The sequence below is a fragment of the Synchiropus splendidus genome, chromosome 10, assembly GCF_027744825.2.
Source record: "Synchiropus splendidus isolate RoL2022-P1 chromosome 10, RoL_Sspl_1.0, whole genome shotgun sequence".
NCBI classification, from domain to species: Eukaryota; Metazoa; Chordata; class Actinopteri; order Syngnathiformes; family Callionymidae; genus Synchiropus; species Synchiropus splendidus.
The window spans coordinates 11,496,199-11,507,065 of NC_071343.1; positions in this window are offsets into that span (position 1 = coordinate 11,496,199).

Sequence of the window (10,867 nt, forward strand, 5' to 3'; positions counted from 1 at the left end):
TTGAGTGAAGATGGTGAGGAACATGGAGGCAAGAGAAAAGTTTACCAGAAGAGTGTGGATGCAAGGTAGTTTCAAACACGGGAGGCGAGTGGGACAGACTCAAATCTTTGTTAGAAAGCTAGATACAAAGTAGCGCTGTTTGAGCCATTCAGGATTGTATATAAATGTCACATGACATTTCCTGGATAAAAACCTGCAGCCCACCTTCTACCTCTGTAACTTCATCTTCATCCACTAAATTTCCCTCCAACCTTGCAACCAAACCTTACACTTGAGGGAGACCCAAGCTCCTTTGCTCGCCTAAAAACAAATTTTAATTTTTTTGTCCCTGGATCATCTATGGAATGGAGCTTAGTCTATGTTTCTCTGGGACATCATCACAAAGGAATGCCAGTGATTTTGCCATTTTACCATCAGATTTCCCAGTCAACATATTCCACTCTTGCAACCGTTGACAGGCCATCAATCCAAGGTGCAGGTTCCCTCTCAACATGTTACGACTGAAACGGACTCAAACTTTTTGGGGGTTACAGATCATGATAGGTACAAACAACTACAGATGTATCGCCTCAATGTTCCGTAGGACTTTATGAATCTTCATTGTTTATGACCGGCACAAACACAGACCGATGATAAAACAAAAGTTTCCCTGGGTCCGTCCCCCGTTCTCACCCTTTCGTTCCCACCTGGCCTGAATACCATTAGACCTAATGGAGCAGGGAGTAAGGGACAGCCAATCATGATGGCGTCCCATCAGTGACACCGACATGTATCTTGGTGCTCATTATCATCCTTGAACAGCGCCAATTTACATCTGATGGTCTGACTAATTCTGCTCCAATGTTGTCAAGAGGCATAGGAAGTGGCCTGGCCGTGATGACAGTGCGGCTGTCAGGAGCCCGTGGATGGAGGATTCCTCGGGGCATGATTTAATGCCCATGTCAAGCTCCCCTGTCAGCCTCTCTCTCTGCTGTTCGCACTCCTTCCCGCCATCTAGCCATTAGGATTCAGCCAGCGCAGAGACGGAGCGATAGACCAGGCGACCGGCCTGCTTTGGATTCACACTCAGGGCGAGAAAATAACACGCCCTGATTCACAAGTGATTACCCTTTTGCTGTAAGCCGCAATTAAAGCCCGACAAGAAAGGCGGCTAAAAGGTGGAGGAGAAAACAAAATGTGTTCGACCACTGAGCAAAGAGGAAGACCTTGAGTCTTTCTTTCGCCGGTTTATGTTTTGAATCAGTTTTGTGGCCTCTGTCTGGCTCTTGTTAAGCATTGTTCTTCACATTCAGCACACTTCCAGAAGCAACTCTTTCCCTCCATTTCACCATGAATGACACCTTACGCAGTTTCTGGGCTGAAGTTCACACTTTGTATTTCATTGTGTAGTTCAGGAAGTAGAGGTTTCAATGAGTTGCAACCTTTTGTTGTGTTTGTTGTTGGGTCTATTGTGATGTGTCAATGGCAGCTGAGTCAATGCTGCTCAAATCTGTTCACAGAAGCAGACTTAGTCATGTGAAATACTTAATCCCCAAAACGTTCAAGTTTAAAGTTGCATCTGTTGGTGGTTTAGAAATAGTGGCAGACACATCGATACTAACCTGAGATGCTTGACCTGTGTTGACCGGGTCAAAGGGTCAAAGGGCCCACAGATGGCCGGCCCGGAGAGAGTGGACACGAGAGCAGACGTGCCCAGTGTTATATTTAAACAAGACTGGACTGAAAGTTTTCCGATTATACCAGCAATATGCCGCTGCATTATGTTGCCTCCACCAGTCGCCCCTCACTAACAAGGCAGTGATAGATGACCAGAGGATCCTCTGTCTGATCCGCACCGTCTGAGAACATATGGCCCAGTTTAGGGCGCTGCTTTTGAACAGCAGCACAAGACACTGATTCAAAATACAGGCCAGAGGCCAGAATGGCTTTGTGTGACTCACAAGCTCTAAGATCACAGTAGCCGAAATTAACTGAGCCGTTTCCCTGGCTTTAACCTTTAATGAACATGAATTGGGTTCGGTCTGCCTCGCGCATGTTTTGGCTCAGCGTCATATCCTCTCTGGTCGCACTAATCTGCGCGTGGAGCCGCTGATTACGGCGCGCACAACGTTTCAACTGTATGGGAAAAACACATTCAGAACATGGAATTAGCTCCGGAAAACAGTAAAAAAAAGGGAAAGCTTGTTTGTGAGCGAGGTGATAAATGACGGACGTTTTCATGAAGTGCTTCTTTATTGCATGCTCCGCACAGGTGACAGATTGATGGCGAAATATGGATGCAGCTGACGGCATTGCAGAGGATGTGAGCGAGTAGTTTGGTAGTTTTGCATTAGCTATGGTCTTGATAAACAGAGTGGATCTGACTGTGACGGAAAAGTACAGCGTTGGGTTTCATGAAATAGAGTGCTTAGCTAACAGAAACAGTGTATTTTGCACATTTCAGCGATTGAAAGTCTTGGTTATGAGCAGAAATATGAAGGGGTCACTCATAAAAAGTGTCACTTTTAAAGCGAACAAGATGGATAGATCTTGTTCGTGGATACACAGTATCCATTTTAAATATATTTTCCAGCATAAAACACCCCCAAACAAACAATCCATAGGAAAAAAAAAATCAAGGTGGTGATAATAATAATAGAGGCCCATCAGTCCTGCATGTAGACCAGAATATCAGGCTAGCATTTAGCCTGGGATGGGATGGTGACGCTGTCAGATGTGGTCGACAACTGTCCTTATTCTAGTTGAGCTTCCTTAGTACTGAACAGACTCTGCTTTATCTTTTTTAGTACAGTCCTGACTCTTCTTTTCTACTTTTCTGACTCTTCTTTAGTTCCATCCTGACTCTTCTTTAACTTCTTTAATACCTGCCTCACTCTTGTTTTCTACTATCCCGACTCTTCTTTAGTTCCATACAGACTCTTCTTTAGCTTTTCTCGAACAGTCCTGACTCTTCTTTTCTACTATCCTGACTCTTCTTTAGTTCATCCCGACTCTTCTTTAGCTTTTCTCGTACAGTCCTGACTTTTCTTTTTTACCTTACAGACTCTTCTTTACTTCCATCCTGACACTTCTTTAGCTTTTCTAGTACAGTCCTGACTCTTCTTTTCCACGATCCAAACTCTTCTTTAGTTCCATCCTGACCCTTCTTTAGCTTTTCTCGTACAGTCCTGACTCTTCTTTTCTACGTTCCTGACTGTTCTTCAGTTCCATCCTGATTCTTCTTTAGCTTCTTTAGTACCTTCCTGATTCTAATTGTTGTCTAATGTTTTGTCCTGAGTCGCCTTTAGTGCTGTTCTGACTTCTTCTTCTTCTTAAGTTTTCTTAGTACCAAACAGACTGTTCTATACTTCTGTCCTGACTCTTTTTCAGTACCACCCTGAGCATTCTTTAGTACCGTCCTGACTCTTTTGTTTTAGCTTCTTTAGTACTTAACAGACTCATCATAAGTTTCTTTAGAATTGTCCTGACACTTTTTGTGGTACTGGACTGACTCTTAGTGATTACTGTGCTGACATTTCTTTACCTTCTTTAGCACTGACCTGACTCTTTGTGAGTACCGTTCTGACACTTCTTAAGCTTCTGAAGTACCAACCACTCTTTGCCAGCACTGACCAGACCTTTCTTAAGCTTTCTTTAGTACTGAACAAACTTTCCTTAACATTCTTTAGTTCAAACTATGCTCTTCTTCAGTACTGTCCTTACTCTGGTTTAGCTCCGTTAGTACCGAACAGACTCTTCTTTAGCTTTTCTCGTACAGTCCTGACTCTTCTTTTCTACCTTCCCAACTCTTCTTTAGTTCCATCCTGATTTTTCTTTAGCATTTTTAGTACCTTCCTGATTATAATTTTGTTTCATCCTGAGTCGTCTTTAGTGCTGTTCTGACTCTTCTTAAGTTTTCTTTGTACCAAACAGACTGTTCTTTAGTCCTGTCCTGACTCTTCTTCAGTACCATCCCAAGTCTTTTTTTTTTTTTTTGCTTCTTTGGTACTAAACAGACTCATCGTAAGTTTCTTTAGAATTGTCCTGACACTTTTTGTGGTACTGGACTGACTCTTAGTGACTACTGTTCTGACACTTCTTTAGCTTCTTTAGTACCAACCACACTCTTTTTTAGTGCTGACCTGACTCTTCCTTGACTTCCTCAGACTCTGGTAGCTTCTTAAGTCCTGTCTTGACTGCTTTTTAGCTTCTTTAGTACTGAACAGATTTGTGTTTGACATTCTTAGAAGTGTATTCACTGTTTTTTAGTGCTGGCCTGACTCTTCTTTGACTTCCTTAGACTCTGGTAGCTTCTTAAGTACTGTCTTGACTCCTTTTTAGCTTCTTTAGTACTGAACAGATTTGTGTTTGACATTTTTAGAAGTGTATTCACTGTTTTTTAGTGCTGACCTGACTCTTCCTTGACTTCCTTAGACTCTGGTAGCTTCTTAAGTACTGTCTTGACTCCTTTTTAGCTTCTTTAGTACTGAACAAATTTGTGTTTGACATTTTTAGAAGTGTATTCACTGTTTTTTAGTGCTGACCTGACTCTTCCTTGACTTCCTTAGACTCTGGTAGCTTCTTAAGTACTGTCTTGACTCATTTTTAGCTTCTTTAGTGCTGAACAGACTTGTGTTTTGCATTTTTAGAATTGTATTGACTGTTCTTTAGTCCTGGCCTGCCTCTTGTTTGGCTTCTTTAGTACCAACCAAGCTCGTCTTTAGTTTTGGCCTGACTCGTCTTTGGCTTCCATCGTGACTCATCTTTCACTCTTTATGGTCTGAGAGAGTAAAAAGCAAATATTCAGACATTTAGTAGTGGAACCATCTTCACTGTGCATGGGCCTGTATGCCTTGTTTTGTACTTTGGTGGGAGGAAACTGTAAGGAATCGCGAAACTACTCACATATTCACAGACACCGCTATTCTGATAATGATGTGCTCTGAATTGTGACACTTCAGCTCTCCCCTAATTTACTAAATTGTGTTTAGTGTCATTTTTATTGCAATTTTCATCAACGCTGTTCCCCCCCTCCCTCACCCATTTAAGAAGAGACGGGATCATTAGCCCAGGACTGTTCAGCCATGCACAGAGAAAAATGCCATCAAAGTTGTCACAGAAAATGTCCTTGTTCTCTAATTTATAAACAAAAAAAAAATACAGATTTTCTCTTTCATGCGGCTTCTTGGAGATAATTATGACAAGATGAAAGCAGTTAAATTCCTCCCTCTGTTCTCTGCCTCTCAGATGGTTCCCCCCATTGTCAAAAATGGAGATGAGATTTCACGTGGCTGTCACTGACTGTGTCCCCGGCTCTGTCTCCCTCTCTTGCACTCTTGTCTCGTTCCTCCCCCTGTTCTGTCTCTCTTCCTCTCTTTCTTCACTCTTCTTTGTCAGTTTTTATTGAACTCTTGATTCCCAAATCTGCTCTGTTTTCTGAAGCGTCAATCAATCAGCTGCTATCTGTCTGGGAGGTTGTTGTCCTCTAAAGGAGAAGATTGATTAACTTTTGTCGGCTCCCTGGTTTATTTGGTGCAAAGCTTTCGCTGGTGAATCAAAGCGACAAATAAAGCTGCTCGCACACTGTTGATGGCGTGACTCCCTCCCACCTTCCTGCAAGTGTCGTGCCATGCTGTAGTGTCTTCTGCTGTGCGCGCGCCCTCCTGGGACGTAATTACTCGGATAAATACAGTAGAGGCCACGGATGCTCATTTATGCTCCCGGTGTTGACAGTATTGTTTAGCATATGCAAAGAAGGCTCTCCTGCTGGTCACTTTCATAATCTTGCATTTGACGTCGTAAAGACTTGAGCGACTATGTTCAAATGACAATTTTTTTAGTCATGGTGTGGATGAGGCGACACATCATCCCTCCCATGGCGTAATATATTGATGTTGAGAAAGTGGACTTTTGCGTCCTATACTGACGACAAATGGCGACACATTAGGTTTTTGAATTGAAGCATGTGCCTCCCGCGAGAGCATGACGTGAAATGTTTCTCGGCGCCCAACTCTCCACCTCTGTAAATAGTTTAATGTGTCAATAAAATGATCAAAAGTACACCTCTGCATAACATTGTATCCTTGACCACATTAAAGAAAAGAAAACAGATCAACTTACAATGAAGAATAACTTTGTTAACATTGTTTTTGTCTGTAACAGAAAACACTTAAAGTGCATCAATTTGCCTGAAAAAACAAAACAAAAAAAAAAAACAATGAATGTGCAATTGCACTTTATTCTTGTACGGCAAAAAAGTATGTTCCGAGGTCCCTGGCAACGCTCCATGTTCCCCCAGCGCCGACTATTTGAGGACTGGTGTAGGGTAAGCCATTGGGGTGGGACTCTGTCTAAACAAAGCATCAGTTGCTATTTAAAGCCCGGCCATGCTTTTTAGACCCGGTGACTTTTGGTACCGTCACTAAGGAGGAGATCCACTGCCTGGAACTCTACACGGGAAGGAAGACTTTTAATCCATTGAAATGCCAACGTCAACATGCAAACCGTTATTGTCAGTATAGGACCTTCCCAAGGTCAATATGTCACGCCATGGAAGTGAGGATGGGTTGGATGAGGGCGCACTTTAGAGGAGAAACCAGTGGCTAGCTCAGCTTTTAGCCTTTAACTCAGCCTCTTCTACTTCCAATGAATGGGGAATAACCTTCAGAAAATAACAAAATATTGGGAGCTGATTAAAGGAAGACAGTTGGAGATGGGGATAGCAAAAAAAAGGAAAAGATGAAGTTGTGCAATGAAGCTCATGAATGTCGTAAATGAAGATGAGAGGAAAGTTTTAACTAGGGAGGATGATCAAGATAGGTGAGGCAAAACTTGCTGCCCTGTTGAAGGCACACAATCCAACAAAGCAAAGTGTTGAAGCATCTTGTGAATTACATTGTCATGGTGTAAGGGTGGACAAGTTGTTGAGGAAGTTAGAAATCATCATGTTGCATCATGGACAGTGACGCAACCACAGAATATTATGTGTTTTATGTTGACTGAAATTGACGTGAAACATATAGGTGGAACAATATGGGTCTCGGGTTTTGGACCAAAACACAAAGAATATATCATCTGTACTGGGTTTGTTGACAAACATAACAGATGTACATCAGTCAACGACTGAACACAGACAAAACCTCTGCCGAAAGAATACGTTTAGCTATAGAAATATCTTGATTTTTTGGAGCATCTCGTATCAGGGTGGCCACAGCCACTCTCGCTTATCGTCTGTATGTCCCCTGCCTCTCGTCATCACCTGTCAATCTGAGTCTTCCCTTTCACTTTCGCTGATACTTTTCTAAGAGCTAGTAATAAAAAGAGACACAACTGACTTAAATACATAGTTATATAGTTGTATGGGTGCAAATATATAGGACTTGAAAACGAAGTTATCATTTTGGGTGACAAATGATTCATTTTATCCTGGCTTAGCTTTAAGTACCAAAGCCACTACATTTAAGCAAGAAGACAGATCTTGTTCATACATAAGCCGCACCTGTCCATAAGCCGCAGGTGCAGTGGTGCTGTCTGCGCCGCAGAAAGGTCTGTGGTGCACCCGGCTTTAAAATGCATGAGGATCACTTCTAAACAGGGTCCAGAATCCAGACTGACTCATGAAACAATGCAATGTTCTGAACTTGAATTATGAACCCATGTTTTTTTATTTACATTTAAGGGCTCAAATGCGCTGTTCTTGCCTGTGTGTCTGAAGTTCCAAAACCACAGCCGGTCTCAACAGCTGCGTCTTGTTTCAGGTCCTCCAGGAGTTTGGCTCTGTTGTCAGAGCTGAGGCCAAAAAAACAAAACGTTTTAAGGTAATGAAATGACTGTGATTTCATCAGTTTGATGTGACAAGGCTCAATATTTTGGCTGTGTGACGCTCCATAGCATATAAGAATCCATATATTAGCTGTGTCGTTGTATAAGCCTCAGGGTCCAGACTGTGACAAAAAAAAAGTAGCAGCATTGAGTCCGGAAATTACGGTAATTATTTTCCGCACATTAGATATTAAATAGCTACGCAAACTTATCTCAAAGTCTCTCCACCAAAGATAATGAGCGAGAAAGGAGAGAATATTCTGTGGCGACGTAAAGATCCCTCACTTTTTCTATCCAACTCTGTCAACTCCATCAACCCACAGCTCAAGTTTAAATCTGTCGCCGCTGTGTAGTTGAAGAGCTTTAAGTGTCTTTATAGATGCCTCATGACCTTTAAAAGCAGAAGCGAGACGAAAGTACACAGCGCTCCAACTGAGACGGTGGCTGTGACTGAGTAACCCAAATTATTTGCGGAAAGTTGCTTCAGACCCTGGCGTCGGTCTGAAGTTAACTCTTAGTTCTGAACTTTTAACGATAGCCTTAGTCTAGCGAGATAATGGATATTAATTCATTAATAATTGATTCTAATGAGCTTTGAAGTGGGAGCTGTGTTGGACGTTAGAAGTCCCCAGTGAGTAATGAAGCCCGTGGAAACACCTTTGAGGTGCGGGGAGCCGACGGCCCGGCTGGAGGAAACACTAGAAGTCTTTGTATTAGAGCCGCGCTGTGTGTCCCGGCTTCGTTACTGCAGACCACTTATACGCCCCAAATTCCACTGAAGAGACGGCAAATGAATTTGTTTAATTGAACGTAAATAATGAATTCCCAAGGAAGAGCTTTGGCCCACTTGTAATTGCTGAAGATCAGAGGGCACAATACCATACTTCAAAAACGGCGCGCGGGATGACTTCGAAGAAAAAAGAAAGGAGCGATATCAGGAAAAAAAAAAAGGGGAGGGATGGTGGGGGGGGACAACAGAGGAGGAGTAACAGAGACAGAGATGGAGAAAAGGAGACGAACTAATGAGGAACAAAGACCTAACGAGTTTTTTTTTTTGGAGGAAAATGAAGTGTTTCCAAAGTCGTCTTTAAACTTGGCGAGATGAAACGGGCGAGCGGCAGTTGTTTTTGACAGCTGGGGACGAGACAGGCCACAGCTCAGAGCGCGAGGGGTAATTCTCTATTCCTCTACATATTATACCCCCCTCCTCATGCATCTCTGCTGGGAGACCCCTCATGCCTCTCTCCGCTTCTCTACATTGATTCTTGAATTAGACCGTTTTTTTTGAATAATTAATAGGCCTTTTCCCATGATTGATGATTCGCACGGCTTGAATATTAGCCTTTCAATCAAACGCAGCTTGTTCTAATGTAACCATATTGGGAACATGTCAAACACTGTTTACCCACTTTGCGCGCGATGTTGTGTTAAGTTCCAGCTGCTGAGGCGCCACAATGCTCGGCGGTGGGAATGGCCCTGTCAAGAACTCTGCGGCTGGTGGTGACGTGGCCCAGGAGTTTTGATGCTGGTACTGAACACGTATAGCAGAAGGCATTTGACTTTCTACTTCACATTTTTGCCACAAAGTCGTCACAAATCACGCCTCATGTCTGTTTAATATTCACAGCACATACTGCAAAGTTAAGCACAGGTGACCTGCCTAGATATTAGTTAGATTAGCATTTGTTTTTATGTCAGCAAAATATCAACTAAATTTCTGACTAAAAATATTCTGTATTTAGACAAATAAGTTGCTAAAAACAGATCATTCTCCTCTGGTAAAACCTCCTCCCAATTGGCGCAGCCGTGTTGTTGCATATAATCAGACAATACAGTGGCACCTTGGTTCTTGACCACAATCCGCTCCAGACGGCCGTTCGAGAAGCGATTTGTTTGAAATCTGAATCGATTTTTCCCATTACAATGAATGGAAAAAGAAAGAATGCGCTCCAAGCCTTAAAATAGTCTTTTGTAGGAGTGAATGTAGAGTGTCTGCTGCAGGTGCGCTGTTCCTCTATGTGTGTGGCCGCTGCATGTGGGAGGGGTTGCCGAGTGAGTGACGTCTCTCCAGAAGTGAAGAGGTGCCCGGTGCGTGTCCAGCTCTGAATGTGCGCTTCTGTGCAGTTTGGCTGTGACAAAGTCATAAACCAAGTAACTTAGCTCTGTCCCAGACTCGCCTCATCCCTGTCCCAGCTCCAGCTGACAACAGGACATCAAACCCTGGAGTGGGCGCTCCAGCCTCGGAGGTGTGGAGAGCGAGCACCTCCCCTGTGACACTCTACCACGGTCCAGTGTGGAGACAGGAAAGGTTTTACACCTCAATATGAAGTAACTACAGTCAGTAAATGTAGCTAACGGGACACGTCTGCATACAGAGGTTGCGTTATACACAATAACAAAGCGCGTCGTGTGTCAGCTGATCGGTCCGTGCACGTAATGTTTTTTCCGGCTTTTTTCGGGGGCGTTTTGGTTCTGGATTTTCGTTCGAAATCTGAAGCAAAAAAATTTCGAAAATTTTGTTCGAAGTCCAGGACGTTCAAAAACCGAGGTACCACTGTACTAAAAAAATCTATTCTGTGCGGTTAATCCATTCATGTCCATAGTATATTTCGCTGTGCTATGTCAAGAGTCTTACATTTAGAAAATATCCTCATCACAAGAGAGTTCCGGTGTCGCCGCTCTGAACTAGCTACCCATGCTAAGTTGCTAACACCCACTGTTGCAGGATGGTTTTACGTCCTGGTTGAGTTAAGGCAGTTGTCGCTTTTCATGCCCTGCTTCTTGTGTAGCAGTTCACCTTTTTGTCTTCCTTTTTGTTGTCCAATGCCGGAAGATGTCTACGTAAACAAAAGATTAGCCAAAACTGATAAGAATGGATCGATTACGTCTTCTGGTGGTTAAAATGTTAACAGTGTTGTGATTATAAATAAATAAATAAATATGCTATAATCCACTCCATATGATGAGCTGAGTTGGTCTACTGACTTTTGAAGAGAGGAGTGATGAGAATGAAAGATGATCTCAGTGAACCCATAAACTACAGTTTCAGCTGTGTATAATTTATGCA